The sequence below is a fragment of the Peromyscus eremicus genome, chromosome 7 (assembly GCF_949786415.1).
Source record: "Peromyscus eremicus chromosome 7, PerEre_H2_v1, whole genome shotgun sequence".
Classification (NCBI taxonomy): Eukaryota; Metazoa; Chordata; class Mammalia; order Rodentia; family Cricetidae; genus Peromyscus; species Peromyscus eremicus.
The window spans coordinates 26651072-26667957 of NC_081422.1; the positions used below are offsets into that span (position 1 = coordinate 26651072).

General features: G+C 41.5%; 1 protein-coding gene across 1 annotated transcript in view; it reads left to right on the forward strand.

Moving 5' to 3' along the window:
* The first annotated feature begins 835 nt into the window (after positions 1-835).
* The window catches only part of Zbtb44 (zinc finger and BTB domain containing 44), a 56359-nt gene continuing 40308 nt past the window's right edge, over positions 836-16886 (forward strand). The window contains exon 1 of the mRNA XM_059267558.1: positions 836-887. The gene's annotated coding sequence lies outside the window, so the exon portion shown is untranslated. The remainder of the gene's footprint in view (positions 888-16886) is intronic.

Genomic DNA, 16886 nt, shown 5'->3' on the forward strand with positions numbered 1-16886 from the left:
CTACAGAAAAAAAGAGAGAAAAACAGTTCCTGTGGGCTTTTAGTTCCAAGGGAAACCAAGTCGTTCTAACGCTCCCCTGGGTGCAGCTCAGACCACGGCCACAGAAAGGCAAACTGGACAGGCCTTGTGGCGCTTATGCATATGGAGAAGCACACAGACAAGTGCACAGACCGGGTCAAGGCCCGCGGGTGCTTCAGCGGCTAGCTGGCTGGCTGGCTCGACCGGCTAAGGACAGCTCGCGCTGCGCTTGCGCAATAGCCGCGCACCGCCTTCAGCCCGGCCCCGCCCCTCCCCTTCCCCAGCCCGGCCGTCCGCGCAGGGCATTGTGGGACACAAACAAAGTGCCCCCCAAACAGGCTGGAGTGAAACGAGCGGCTACGGCGGCGCCGGCCCGCACGCGCGCTGCGGCGGCTCCCTCCCAGCCTCCCCTCCCCTCCCCTCAGTCCCTTTCCCCCTTCCCCACCCCGCCCCGCCGGGCCAGCGCGAGCAGTCGCCCGCCCTCGGCAACCGCCCCCAACGGCCGCCCGCGCGCCGCGGGCTGGGCCCCTCGCTCCTCCTCTCAGGCCCACGGGCGCCGGGCGCTCGCTCTCCTCCTCCTCCTCCTCCTCCTCGCGCTCTCACACCTCGCGGGCACGCGGGCGAGCCGCGCCGCCATGCGCGCCCAGTTCCAGGCTGCACACTGGCCTAGGCGCGGCGGCCCGAGATAGGGTCCCCTGAGCCTCCCGGGGGAGGAGAGGAGCCAGCCGCGCGCTCCGCCCCCTCCCCCCGGGTTGCCGGCGCCGCCACCGCCACCGCCACCGCCACCTCGCCGCCTCAAGCCTGGCGGGGAGGAGGAGGAGGAGGAGGAGCAGTAGCAGGCCTCCGGACCCCCGCACCGCCGCCCGCAGGTAACGGGGAGGGGAGGGCCAGCGGGGGGGAGGGAGGGAGGGAGGGCGAGACGGCGGGCCAGCCCGGGCACTGACACCACGCGTCGCCCACCTGGACCCGGGGCGGGAGGCGGGGGGGTGGCGGGAATGGAAACCTGGTTTGTCACCCCGATTCGTGCGGGGAAACACCCCTCATTGGCATTTAATCCGGGGCGAGAGGGGTGCTGGCGTTGGTCCCTGCGGACCCGAAGTAGTCACCCGGATCTTCCAGAGGAGCAGATTTGCAAGACAATCCGCCCCACACTGAATCCGGCGCCGGCGAGGTGTTTATACCCGCTCACCTGGTCTACCCGCGAGCCCTAGACCTGTTATTCCCTCCTCTTCCCGGCTGCTTTCCTCCCCCGCCCCTGGTATTAGAACGGCACTTTTCTTTTAAAAGAAAAGAGGAAGCGAATGCAAACACCTCTTATTCCCCCCACCTACCTGAGGATCTCTCTGTGTCTGGTCATTTTACTGTCGGCCTAACAAAAAGAAAGGGGTTACCTGCAGGTGAAATGACAACTAAGTTATAACTGATTAAAGGAAATTGCATCTGTTTGATTTTTGTAAGCCTTAACCAGAATCTTTTGTAAACTGCGATGTTCGTGTACTTTCTAGTAACTTACAGAATTTAAAACTAAAACTTATTTTTTTTAAATATATAAGCATACTAATCTGTTGAGTGTGTTTATCGGAAAAATTCTTAACTTCCGCTTATTAGCATTTTATGCGGAGATAAATTAATACCCAAAGCAAACTACAGTATGATAGATACCAGAGGCTGGATAAGGATTTGATATTTGCTTTTGCTTTTTGGGTAATTCTTGGTTGAAAAAATACTATATAGATCTTGATTTCTTTTCCTCTCATTCACTTTGATTTCCTGTTGATTTATAATATTCATTTGTGTCCTTTGTAGTTTTCCACGTGGACTGTAAAAATGAGTGTTTTCTTAATATTTTGTATTTAATGATTTGTATTTATTAGTTATGAAAACCAGATTTATTTTGTGCAACAGTGTTTTGCTTTTTATATATGTAGTCTTAGTCTCAGAACATTTGAATTTTATAGAAGGGACAGAAACTTAGTAACATTAACTGGAACTTTTCCTAGGTTTTGCAAGTGGTAAGTTGACAATTGAACCCAGTGTCTTTCTGCTGTACTTCTCAGTGGTGATATAATTTCTTTTATGGCCTGAAAGTTTTTGGTTTTACAGAAGTTGTCCGGAAAATACAGTGACCGTATTAGTACCAGATTCAGTGATGAATGTTTTTTCCTGTATTGTTGCCTGTTTTGTTGCTGTTGTTGAGACAGTATGCCTCCTCCTAAGTGCTGGAATTAGATTTCTTCCTCCACCACCATGTTTGATTCTTAAATATTTCCTAAAAATACCAAGTCAGTAACAGTGCCCATCAAAATTTTTGTATTCGAATTTCCTAAGTAATCCCAAAGTATCTCCACAGCTGTAGTCAATCAAGATTCCTGTATTGCATTTGGTGATTATGTGTATTTCGTCATGCCTTTGTTAAAAAGGGTAGTACCCAGACTATCTCCTTGGGGGGGAGGGCACTTACCTGACCAAACCAGTTGTTTTGTAGAGCATTTGAGCCTTGACCTTGTCCTCTGAGTGTCATTTCATTTACTGCTCTTTCATTTTAAGTGAAAGTTTGGTTCCAGACCTGTCTGTGGTTGCATAAGGCCAAGGATATCTATGAATACAGCCCAACACAAAGTTGTAAACTGAAAATATTAGGGTTTTTTGTGTGTGGCTTGATTGTGGTACGGTTCCTTCGAGAACTGTAGATAATAGTGCTGTATCTTGTTAAAAGATTGGACTTGGGCATCCCTGGAACAAAGATTTAATTAGCTTAAAGTGAAACCCTCTTTGGCAAGAATACTTAAATAGGTGATGGCCTGCACTTTGTATTGTAAGTATTAGGAAGTTGGTAGTGTCGGAACACCACACAGTTGATGATGTTAAATATGACCACTTGATTAAAGTGGTGACTGCCAGGTCTTTTGTGAAGGTATGGTTTGACAGTTTGACTATACGTGGCCTTAAGATGGTAAATCTGACAGGAAGCAGGGAACTTGTTTCTGACTATACTTTCCTTAGTGATTTTTAGCTCTCAATCAGTTATTTTATTGAAGAGTCTCTGAAAAATTGAAATTTTTTTATTGGGTGTGAACCAAATTTCTTCCTAAAAATGCAGATTAAATGCCTGATTTTATCACCTTAATTATTGATTTTTAGAATACGGAGCTAGGGAAATTGTTATCCTAATGAGCAAATTGGTTTTTGTTTGTTTGTTTGTTTGTTTCATTTTAAGGGGTTATGATAACCATTACGGACTTGAGATTTGAGGGGATAGTACCACCTGGGAGTTTATTCATTTTATAACCAATTAGGATCCTTTTTGAGGGCCACATTTCACCAATTTTGACATAGGAACGTTTTTCAAACTAGCTATATAGTGTCTTTTGACACTTAGGCTCGCCTCTGTCCTGGGGCACTTTCTGGTACAAGGTACCCTAGGCTGCTTTTGCTGGGCCATCTGGAAAGGGCTGTTTATCCAAGGAGTCGCGGTCATTTCCATGAAAAATGGTATATATAAAAAGATCTGAAACTTTGGCATAATCATTGCTACCAGAGTATTACTGTTTCTAGACTTGTTTGAAAGGATAGAACTAAGAATTTATTTACGTAGACAGAGTCTCACCATATAGCCCTGGCTGCTCTGGAACTCACAGAAATCCTACTTCTGCCTCCCAGGTGCTGGGATTAAAGGTGTGGGCCACCACACCCAGCCATTTTGCATTTGTTTAATCATGAGTTCATAGTAATATGTCCAATTCATATTAGCAGGACAGACTTTCTCATCTTTGATTCTACTTTTGTCAAAAATGAAGATCTTGCCAACTAAAGTTTGTTTGCTTGCTTTCTGCTCTATTTAAATCATTTAAAAATTGCAATATCAATACTGATTCTTAGCAAAATTGGAGATATACATATATATTTTTTAATTTAAACATTTTTATGTGTATGGATGTTTTGCCTGCATATGTGTCTGTGTATCATATGTGTACCTGTTGCCCTCAGATGCTGAAAGAGGGTGTTGGAACCCCTGGAACTAGAGTTATAATTGATTGTGAGCTGCCATCCCGGTACTGGGAAGTGAACCTGGGTTCTGCATGGAAGCAAGTACTGTTAATTGCTAAGCCGTCTCTCTAGCTCCAGGATTTTAGTTTTGAATGTATAAAATATATATTGTTCAAAATAATGTTGCAAAAACTATGCCTTTAAAAACTTCACTTAAGGGGGCTGGAGAGATGGCTCAGCAGGTAAGAGCACTGACTGCCCTTCCAGAGGACTTAGGTTCAATTTCCAGCACCCACATGGCAACTCACAACTGTCTGTAACTCCCAAGATCTGACACATAAAATAAAAATAATGTCTCAACACAAAATTAAAAAAAAAAAAAGAAGAAGAAGAAGAAGAAAACGGGTGGTGGTGGCACATGCCTTTAATCCCAGCAGTCGGGAGGCAGAGGCAGGCGGATCTCTGTGAGTTCGAGGCCAGCCTGGGCTACAGAGTGAATTCCAGGACAGGCTCCAAAGCTACACAGAGAAACCCTGTCTCAGAAACAACAACAACAACAACAAAAAACCCCCAAAACTTTACTTAAGAAAACTTCACTTAAGGGCCTAGGTTGAGGCCCCAGTACTGTCAGAAATCAAAACCAAAACCTTGGCTCAAGTGCTAGAGGGTTAGCAGAAGAGTAATAATACTACATAATACTACTTTTAAGTTTTACAATTATATTCAGATGCCTTTGGCTAGTCTTTGGAAATTTGCAGAGAAGTAGATGTGAAGCTTGCTTTTGCAGGTGTCATATTTTAAGTAATAATTTGTGAAAGAAAAACTGCAACTATTACTTGAAAAATCTTCTTCTGGGGAATGGAGAAAGCACCTGCCATAGCAAGCATGAAGGCCTAGGTTCAGATTCCTAGTTAGTGCCAGTGTGAGGAGGGGTGGGAGCCCAGGATTTGGGGTGTGGGTAGAGGTAGCAGGATCCTGAGACTTGTTAGACAGTCTAGGCAATAGATGATCTCCAGGAAAGTGATCGAGGAAGACAGGAGAATTTGACTTTGTTCCTTCCTTACCCCCCACCCAAATCATCTTTAAAGCTGAATGTAATTGATAAAGGTTTTATGAATAATTGCTTTTATACTACACAACAAAATTGGCACCCATATGCTGTCTGCAGATATAAAAGCCATTTGGACATATGATCAGTGAAGATAATACATTTTTATTTGTATTAGATAAATTTGATAACAATTCATAATTATGTGATCTGAAATATTGTGTTCACATAGTTTTCAGAGGGAGCAGTGGTTGTCTAAAGTAGGTATAGCCATATACTAAAGTAGCTATAGTATAGCCATGCAGCAACTATAGTCTCTTGTGGTATGCTATGTGGGCTAATAAGATTGTAATTACTAGCATTTGTTGCACTTTTCCTATGCTAAATATTTTGTGAATTATCTCAGTTTGTGGAGGCCCACAGAGGCCATCTAGTGAGACCTTACTCAAGGTCAGAGAATCTGAGCTTGCTTTACCCAGCAGGGCTGCATAATGGGATGATTTGACCACAGATGTGGTTACCAGGCAGGTGTTTGGAAGGGTCTACACTTGGCTGTACGGTGTGCTTTGGTCTTGCAAGGGGGAGGTCTTTGGCCTCTCCCTTTGGCATATTATAAAAAGCCCTTTTGAATAAACAAAGAGGCTGTTGGGTATTGACCCAGGGCCTTCCGAAGCTATCCTGCATTTCTGTCTTCTCATCGTTTAGGTCTCTCTTTCTGATATTTTCTTATCCCTCTCTCCTCTACCTAAGAATCCTTTGAAAGGTGGGAACAGGTTGGAGCTGGACTCTCCACAGACTCCCACATCAGTTAAGGTTCATTTTAACACTTAGATATTGCTACTAATATTTTATTTTGCAAATAAACTGATAGCTGGAAGAATTAAATGACTTGTCTAAGATGTCACAGCTAGTGAGTGGCAGACCCAGATTCCAAATTCAAATGTATTTTCAGAGTTAGCACTCATCTACTTGCTGTACCTCACAACTGAATGTAAAAAGCTAAGACAATGAACTTATTTCCAGTACTACTAAGAACTACATGATTCACTTTCTACTATAGGAATACTGAAATTGTAGGCCGGAAGTCACAAGTATTTGTCATATCTATTATAAATCCTTAGATTTCCCCCTCTAAGAAATTTGGGAGTCCTGACCCTGTGTCAAGAATTGCCTGTAGGATAAGATTTTATTAAACGTATCAGAAGTCAAGATGGATTGATAAGTGGATAGGTTTGTAAAAAAAAAAAAAAAAAATTTATGTGTGTCTGTGTGTGTGTGTGTGTGTGTGTGTGTGTGTTGATGATAGACTCTAGGCATGGCTTTGTAGTCAGCTATAAGTTTGTTTTTGTTTTTAATTTTTCTATACCTGAAAATTTCAGTTAGGGGGAATGATTAAACATCACTTCTTATTAAAAGCCAGTATTACTGGGGCTGCAGCTCAGGGGAGAAGAGTGCTGGACCATCTAGCAGGTGAGGTCCCTGCATTGTGTAAATTGAGGTAGTGATAGGCATGAGCCTGTAATGCCAGCACTGCAGAGGTAGAAGCAAGACGATTAAGGTCATCGTAGACCTAAGCCAATTTTGGTCACCCTGCGTTGTTGAATGAGGTTCTGTCTCAAAACTACAATAAAGTTTGAGTTCTTAAAAACAACCACCCCATACCCCTATTATTGTGGCAGTTAGCACAGACCCCTCCCCCCTCTCCCAATCACTGTACAGAGAATAAGAGATGTGAAATGTTCAACCTTAAATGAGAAATGCATATTATTATCACCAAGGCTCTGGGTCTTCTAGGAAGAGGGTCAGAAAAATTGTAAGAAAAAGCCAAAGATGTGTCTAACTTCAAGGAAATAGTACTTCCTGGACACAACAGGGCAGCTGTTCACATAAAACTCAGTGGTTGTGACAGCATGACCAAGACCTGCACAAAATCATGCCAGACAAAATCCCTGCATTGTGGGAATGGGTATAACAAGTTTTTCTCTGTCCTGCCAGCTCCCAAATAACAGAGACTTCTTATGAATTGTGAAAGCTCAGCCTTAGCTTAGGCTTGTTTCTAACTAGCTCTTATAATTAAAATTAACCCATTTGTATTAATCTGTGTGCTGCCATGTGGCTCCTTCTTCCCAGAGCTCTCTCTGTCTGGAAGTCCCGCCTATACCTCCTGCCATTTAGGTTTTTATTAAACCAATCACAGTAACATATCTTTACACAGTGTAATCAAATATCTCACAACAAATGGGCAGTGGAGGTGGGTACAAAAATCCTATCACAAGCTGAGGAGCTATTTATATTTGATAGTTGTTGGGAGAGAGAAAGTCGGTTTTCTTTAATGATAAAACTCCTGGTAGATTGAACATACTACAGGGCAGGTCCCACTCCCAAGAGTAAGTTGGGCAACATAAACCATGGAAAAGGGAGGAAAAAAAGAAAACTCAAAGTTGGGCAGGGAGTTGAGGGTGGCTATGGAAGAAGTTGGGGTAAATATGATCAAAATACATGAAGTTCTCAAAGAATTAAAAATATTGGGTTTTTTTTAATCCCAATATTGACAGCTGTTTAAAAAACAGTAAAATACAATATCCCTTATGTCTTTGTGTACAATAATCCCCTGAAACCTCTAGTAAGTCTTTATAGTTTGTTTTTTTTTTTAAAGATTTATTTATTGTGCGTACAGAAGAGGGCGCCAGATCTCTTTACAGATGGTTGTGAGCCACCATGTGGTTGCTGGGAATTGAACTCAGGACCTCTGGAAGAGCAGTCAGTGCTCTTAACCTCTGAGCCATCTCTCCAGCCCCTTTTATAGTTTTTTTAAAAGATTTTTTTTAAAAAATTATATTGGGATAAGAGCATGTGCGCATCGGTGAGTAGTTGCAAGTGGTTGTAAGCCACCTGACGTAGGGGGTGGGCGTTAAACTCAGGTTCTTAGGGTTAAGAGGGCTCTTAACTGCTGAGCCATCTCTCCAGCCCCTTCTAGACTTGTAAAGGGAGTTTCCTCCTTACTTAAGAGACTCTTAATTAATTAAGTTCCTAACAATAACTTTAATACCCTTATAATTACTACATATATCAAAAATAATTTCTCCCTGTGGTTTGCTGACATTTTGCAGAATGCAATTCATGTAATTTTATGGGGTATTTTTGTTTTAAATGCCTCTACATTCATTATGAAACAAATAGTTCTCCCACTAAATAAGGATTGATTGAAAATTGGGTTAAACTGAGAGTCTTGGGGAAGTTATTTGTTTATATTAAAAATATTTCATTTTACACCATAAGCCGAAAATCTTCAGACTTAGCCATAGGTATGTTGGTATTAGCAATGGTTTGTTGAGAGTGGGTTTCATTATGTAGTGTAGACTGTATGCTAGGCTCTTTGGGTCTTCTACCTCAGTTTCCCCAGTGTTGGGATTGCAGGTGTTATACCACTATGCGTTAGTTTAGTCAGTAGTGATGGCATGTATGTTTGCCTTCAAAAATACAAAGAAACATTAAGTTTGTGTTATGTTCTTGCTTGACTGCTACATTAATTTCTTCATTTAACATTAGTGCCTTGGATGCTCTTGGCCAGGTGTCGAATCCCCTAGAACTGGAATTATAGGCAGTTGTGAGTCATGTGAGTGTTGAGAACTGAACTTGTGCCCTCTGAAAGAACAAAAAGTACTCTTAACCACTGAACCATCTCTTCAGCCTCTTTGTGAATTTTTAATTTTTTTTCTCCTTACATTTCATTCTCTTCACTGATAAAATGTCTATCTCAAATGGTTATGTAAAAATGAAATAATGTACTATGAAAAAATACTTTAAACATTGTTAGGCACTTATTAATGATTATTGTTACTATTCTCAATAAAAGAATCATTTTTTTAAGTTTATGAAATATAGCTTAAATGTAACTCAAAAGGCATTCTTGTTAGCAATTTTGGCTCTCTGATTTAAATTGAGTTGTCTGTGGCTCCTTGCCATCCTTTGGTTTGGCTTGGTTGGTGTTTGTTTTGAAACAGTCTCACTCTAGTCCATGCTGATCTATGCAGCACTCCTCCTACTTCAGCCTCCCAAGAGTTGGGATTATAGGCACTTGCAAGTATGTCTGCACCACGTGTGTGCCTGGTACAGGTGGAAATCAGAGGAGGGGCTTCAGATGACCAGGCCCAGTCCCCCCCCTCCCCTCTCTCTGCCTGCAACTTTCAAATCAGATGTGAGCACTCAGCTACTGCTCCACCTACCTACTGCTTGCCTACCTTCCTACCTACCACTATGCTCCCCTCCGTGATGACCATGGAGTAACCCTCTGAAACTATAAGCAAGCCCCCAATTAAATGTGCCCTTTTATAAGTTGCCTTGGTCACGATGTTTTTTTCCATAGCAGTAGAACAGTAACTAAGACACATTGTAAGTGGAAAGTGACATAGAAATAGAAGAGATTGCTAACATCTGGGGTAGAGAGAGCAAAAGAGGGGAATTTAACCTGTTGAGAGCATTTAAAAGAGCACCAGAGGTTGAGAACTAGAAATGCATATGTTAGATTTAAAGAATGAGGAACCAAAGTAGATTTTGCTGAAGTAGAATTCATATTAGAATGTGTGGAGGGAGAAGTGGAACCCTAAAGCCTCTGAAAGGAGAATGGAGCAGATAGTATGTATATATAGTGAGAAAACCTAGCATCAGACATAAGTTGCTATTACTGGCCTTGTGATGTTTCTGTTTCTGCTGCTGCCGCCGCCTCCTCCTCCTCCTCCTCCTCCTCCTCCTCCTCCTCCTCCTCCTCTTCCTTCTCTCTCTCTCTCTCTCTTCTTCCTTCTCTCTCTCTCTCTCTCTCTCTCTCTCTCTCACTGTCTCTTGCACTATGTGTATGTAAAACTTCGCATATAGGTATGCATGTGGAGGTCTGAGGACAATTTGACAGAAGTTGGTTCTCTCTTCTATCATATGGGTCCTGGGAATTGATTTCAGGTCATTAGGCTTGATGACAGGTGCCTATATACATTGAGCCATCTTGCCAGCTCTCATTTTTCTGAGTCTCTATTTCCTTGGTAGTATAGTAGGAAGTAATAATTCTCTTAATGTTAATAATCTTGTACCCTAAAATCAATATTAAATGTTCCACCCAATGGACGTACTGCAAATCACCGAGGGTTAATAGTTGTTTAATGTGCTAAAGTAGGAGCTAGTAGGTGTCTGGACTCCAGTAATTGTCTTATTGGATAAACTCACGAATCAGGATACTGGCTTTGTGTGTGTGTGTGTGGGGGGGGTTGTTTGGTGGTTGTTGTTTTGTTTTTGTGTGTGAGACAGGGTCTCTCTGTGTAGCCCTGGCTGTCCTGAAACTTGCTATGTAGACCATAGTGGCTGAGAACTCACAGAAATTCTGCCTCTGCCTCCTGAGTGCTGGGATTAAAGGCATGCACCATCATGCCCTTACTACTGTTTTAGGATACTGTTTTAAGTAGTCTTAACATACTTACAGTTAAAGTAAGGACAGAATGGGTTTGGTCCTAATGAACAGGTCTATGTTGGAAGGAAAAGAAGAAATGTGTTAATTTCTAGATTATCACAAACTACATAATTTACAATCACATTCTTTTCCATAAAGGTGTCACTAGTAAATAGAGATTAAATAGGATGAGGATATTGATGGGGAGGTGTTTTTGTTTTTGTTTTGGTTGTTGCTTTCTGGAGCCACTAAAACTTAAAAAGTACTCTTTTTTTTTTTTTTTTTTTTTTTTTTTGGTTTTTCGAGACAAGGTTTCTCTGTGTAGCTTTGCACCTTTCCTGGAACTCACTCTGTAGACCAGGCTGGCCTCGAACTCACAGAGATCCGCCTGGCTCTGCCTCCCAAGTGCTGGGATTAAAGGCGTGCACCACCACTGCCCGGCTAAAAAGTACTTTTGTAAGGCATGAGAATAGAAGTTGGGTTTTGTGTTAGTCGGATTTCAACTCATGGAAGCCTTGAAACAAGAGAGGTTGTTTTTTTTTTTTTTTTTTTTTTTTTTGGTTTTTGTTTTTTCAAGACAGGATTTTTCTGGATAGCAGTTCCAGCCCTGGAAGTCGCTTAATAGACCAACTGGCCTCTAACTCACATCTACCTGTCTCAGCATCTGTCTCTGCCTCTGCCTCTGGGATTAAAGGCATGCACCACCACCACCACCACCACCACCACCACCCAGCTAAGAGAAAATTCTGAAACTAATTGACTTTCTCCTTTTGTTTCATCCAGGACCCAGCCTATGGTGACATACTCTCCACATTCAGGTTATACCTTTTCCCTAGTTAGTATTTTCTAGAAACATCCTTACAGATACACTTAGAGGTATGCTTTGTTAATCTCCTAGGTACTTCTCAATCTAATCAAGTTGACAATCAAGATTAACCATCATGGATGGAGAGATGGCTCCCTAGTTAAGAGCACTGGTAGCTTGTCCTAGTTAGGTTTCTATTGTAGTGATAACACCAAAACCAAAACCAACCTGGGGAGGAAAGGGTTTATTTCTTTTTACAGTCTCAGCTCACAGTCTACTATAAGGGAAGTCAGGGTAGAAACTCAAGCAGGAACCTAGAGGCAGGAACAGAAACATAGATTTATATGGAGGCATAATGTTTACTGGCTGTTCCTCATGACTTACTCAGTCATAACCATCTGCCCAGGAATAACATCACCCTCTGTGGACTGTGGCTTCCATATCAATTACTAATCAAGAAAATGGCCTACACGAACTTGCCTATAGGCAACCTTGTGGGGAGGCATTATCTTATTTGTGATGGTTCTTCCCAAATGACTTATCTTGTGTCAGGTTGGTTAAAACAACAACAACAAAACTAGTACACCCTTCTTGGAGAGGACCCAAGTTCTGTTCCAGCACCTACTTCGGGAGGATCACAACCATCTCTAACTCCAGTTTTAGGGGATCTGAGGCCTCTTCTGGGCTCCATGAGCACCTGCACACACATAGTGCGCATGCATACCTCAGGTGCACACACATGAAATAAAATTTAAAAATAAATCTTAACAAGGATAAACCATCACTGACCATTTAAATTATCTATGGGTTAGCTATATGAGGATACTGATTTTATGATTAGCAATCTTGAATTGAGTAGCTAAAACAGTAAAGGCATTTGTCATTTCAAACAAGACAGACACTACAGTAGTACAGCTATGGAGTTGTTTTATTTAACAGCTCAGTGACATACGCTTATGTTCTCACCTTTTTATTTTGCCATTCTTAGACTAGCTCCTTGATGGTTACAGGATGACTGCTGATTCTCAGTCTTGAATCCAGAGATGAAAGCACTCAAGGGCTTGTTTTGTGCCAAGAGATTTATCTGAAGCTCCTCGGCAGTTTCTAGTTTTCTATCCAGATGACATTCTCTTGGCTACTATCTTTTACCTAAATATATTTTTTATAGCTACAGTGAGAAACTGTTGATGTCTGTTCCTCTGCTCAATAATACGAATATGCCCTTCCTTTATGATATTTTAAGTGTTAAATGACAGAAGAAACTATTTGAGCACTTACCATGCCACACTAATTACTGTTCACCAGGCATTGGTTAGTGGTTAGTGTTGTCTGGGGATCTCTAGAACTTCTAAGAATCCATGAAGTCAAAGCAATTTCATAACAGTATTTTATTTATTATCATTATTTGGTTTTGGCTTTGGTTTGTTTTTCAAAACAGGGTTTCTCTGTGTGGCCCTGGCTATCCTGAAACTTGCTTTGTAGACAAGGCTAGAGCCTCAAACTCAGATTCACCAGCCTCAAAGGTGTGTGAGTGGTGACCATAACACTCATAACAGTATTTAGATGCTATTTACAACTTGCTTTTTATTTTCCTTTCTCAAATGTACAGTGGAGATTTCCAGAGCTAAGCATGGTAGTACATACCTGTAATTATAGCATTTGGGAGCCTGAGCCAGGATTACTAGCTTAGCCTGGGCTACAGAGTAAGCTCTAGGACAGCCTGGGCTAAAGTGAGACCTGCCTTCCAAAACAAAATCAAGCAACAATAAAAAGCTATGTGAAACCCAGTGTAACAGCAGAGTGCCAGTGCAATGGAAGAATTTTACTGACTTTTTGTACCACCACCCCCTTTTTTGTTTGAGAAAATAATTTTTTAAAAAACCTATTTTGTGAGCTGGGCAAGGTGGCACTCACTTTCAATCCCAACACCTGAGAGGCAGAGATAGATGGATCTCTGTAAATTCAAGGCCAGTGTGGTCTACATAACAAGTTCCAGGACCACCAGGTCTACACAGAAACTGGTCTCTCAAACCAAACAACTACCAAGTTCTTTTGTGTTAAAGTATGATAGACTTGTTTTTAAATGAATCCTTTTTGTGTGTGTGTGTGTTTATTTAATCTGTATGAGTGTAGGGGTGTGTGTGCGTGCGTGCATGCACGTGCGCTAGTCAGATCAACTTTTCGGAGTCACTTGTCTTCATCCACAGGTGGCTCCTGGGGCGGAACTCAAGTTATTGTCAGGTTTGGCAGCAAACACCTTACATGCTAAGCCCTCATGCTAACCTGAATCCTTTTTTTTTTTTTTTTTTTTAAATTTACAAGTTTTAATTTATAATATCATTGGTGTTAGAAATATGCATTTTACATAAACTTAAGAGAGTAAAGAGACAACAAAGCTTGAAATCTGACTGCTAGGCTTAATGTTACTCTGGCAGCACACATCAAAGTTTGTTTCTTGTTATTTTTCTTTGTCTTTTGTTGATTATCCTTAGTTATCATGTACATACCATGGCTTCATATGTTGCAAAGGTTCTTGAGGGTATTTCAGTTGTTCATGCTGCTTAGTATTTGTCCCATTGATAGGGCAGCATGCTTACTTTCCCCCATTCTTTACTAATCTAGGTAATTCTGAATTTCATTTCAATCATAATGGCCTAGCTTTGTTTAGTAGCATTTTCGATTTTGTGCCTATCAAGCATGATGGATTTTTTGTTGTTGTTGTTGTTGTTGTAAGCATCTCAAAACTAAGCAGAGAACAAACCAGTGAAGATCAGAAAGCCAATAATTAAGTGACATCACAAGTTCATTATTACTGGCTGGGCATGCTAACACATACATGTAATCCAAACTCTCAGAAAACTGAGACTGAAGGTCTACCAGATGTTCAAGGCCAGCTATATAGTAAGTGCTAAGCTAGATGAGGGCTACATAACAAGACTATGCCTCAAACAACAACAAAATTTTGTTATTTCTTAATAGTAGACACAGTTAATACTCTTGCTCTGGAAAATGACTTTATCATTAAACATAAGTAGAAGATGGTCTTTAATCTGTCTAAATTTGGCTATAAAGGAAAATACCTGAGAGATGGTTTCCGGGTTTTAGTAGGTTGGGTTGGAGAATTAAAAATGAACAGTCTCCTTTATCCACAGCTTGACTTTTGCAGTTTGAGCTACTCATGATAAGCTGTAAATGCTTCAACACTTTCAAGAGAGAGACCAGGTTTACATAACTTTCATTGTATATATTGTTATAATTGTACTACATGATTATTGTTGTTCATCTCTTTCAAGTTAGGTCTGAATAATAGGGGTCAGTACTATCACTGTACATGGCTTCAGGCATCCTTTGGGCTTCTGTAGCCTCAAATAAGAGGGGACTATTATCTTAGATTTTAAGCTCTGAGTGACTGGGCAGTTGAAGACATCCATCATTAACAGAGCCCATGCCTGTAATCCTAGGAAAGACTAAGACAGAAAACCATACAGTTGAGCCAGTCAGGGGACTCATAGTGAGCCCTCTCTCAAAAAAGAGGGGTATGAAGAGAAAGTGTGGCAACAGAATGTTAGCTCAGTTTCAGATACTGAATTTTAAATGTGGCAAACACATCCAAGTGGAATTATCAAGCACTCTCCGGGTCACTAGAAGCCCATAATTGAAGTTAAAGAAGTATGTTGGAGATTTGAGATTAATTTAATCAGATATAGTAGTCAAATCTACCGTTGTTTACTCCTTGCCATACCACATCTGTGTGTGTGTGTGTGTGTGTGTGTGTGTGTGTGTGTGTGTACACTATGTGTTAGTAGTGGGATACTTTACATATACTCATTGACTTCCTATACCTAAATTAGGTCATCCAGCTTCTTTGGCAATACAGTGATGATTTAGGGCCCTCTGATTACAAAGCTCTTTGTTTTTGCTTTTTTAAACTGGGCATTGAATCTAGGGATTTTGCATTGCATAGCAAACACTGTATATTGAGCTATAGCCTCAACCTATTTTTACTTTTATTTTAACACAGTCTCATTAAATTGCCCAGGTTGTCCTTGAACATTGTGTAACTCAAATAGGCCTCAAACCTGTGATCCTCCTGCCTTTTCTTCCTGACTGATTTTATAGGAAGTGAAGGAGTCTTACTACATTTTACTACAAAAAGTGTGGGAGACCAGCTCCAGGGTAGTCTTGATGAGAGAGGGATAAGAGATTTAGATAGGATAGAGGGGAGAGAAACAGAAACACAGGACAGCCTCGAGAGGGCCTGGATCCCAATCCACCGGCCCCTCCTGTCTCTTCTAAAGGGCTATTTATAGGAACGCCAAGGGGTGGAGCAAAAGACCTCCCCCTAGCACAGCCAAGTGCAGACCCTTCCAATCACCTGGTAACCATGCACGTGGTCAAGCAATCCTCTAATGCAGCCCTGCTGAGTAAAGCAAGCTCAGATTTCACTCGGAAACCTTTGTGGGCCTCCACAAAAAAGACTACCTTTTTTTTTTTTTTTTTTAATTAATGTATAGTAATGTATTAAAAGACTTGGTACATTTATCCTTACGTCAGTCTTCTGTACTTTAAATGGACAGATATCAGGGATGTCTGTCCATGGCAGATCTAGAGTTAGAAACCTTAATTGGAATTGAAGAGTGGTTACGATTTAAGGTACATACAGTTTATTGGGAAGACTTGAGATAATCGGTTTCTAAGAAAAGAAGTTAGACCTATTGGCATGTATGTTGGCCCTCAAAGCTAGGTCCTGGAAACCTGACTGGGAGCTTAGATGGTTAAGACAGACACAGTAATGTAAAGCTGGAATCAGGTGAGTTGTGTGATCAGATGGAGACATGTCAGCAGTGGGATGCACAGTGCATTCATAATATAGCGTGGTTGAGAAGGCAGGTTAGTTCATCTCTGTAGGGGAACAGTCAGAGACGGGGGTGCAGCATGGGAGAAGGGACAAGGAAACACAGTACATACTTTTTGCAATGTACTGCTTAGCAAAAAGTCAACCGTTTGTCAATATTCCTGCTTACACCGGGGAAGACCTTATCATCTGAAGCATTGGAGGCCTTTACTTGGCCATGCTTCTATCATGAATATTCATTTACTCAGGAGTATGCTCCCTCTCCAAAGTCATGAGCCTGTTGTAGTCTAGCTACTAGGGTTGCTAAAGCAGCATAATCTTTTAATCCACTTTAGTTAGTTTTGTTTTTGTTTTTGAGACAGGGTCTAGCTATGTAACCGTTTCTCAGTCCTGCTCAACCTCATGAGTACTGGGATTACAGGCATGTACCCAGGAGTTTAAGGCCAGATTTAGCAATAAACAAGACCCAATATTTAAAATAAAATTGAAGGGGCTGGAGAGTTGGCTCAGTAGTTAAGAGCACTTGTTCTTACAGAAGACCCAGGTTTAATTCCTAGTACCCACATGGCAGTGCAGGGCAGTCTATACCTCCAGGGGATTTAACACCCTCTTCAGGCCTCTGTGGGCACCAGGAATGCACTTGGTGTACTTATATACATGTAAGCAAAACACTCATACACATAAAATAAAAGAATCTAAAAAAATTTGTTTTGTTTTTTGAGACAGGGTTTCTCTGTGT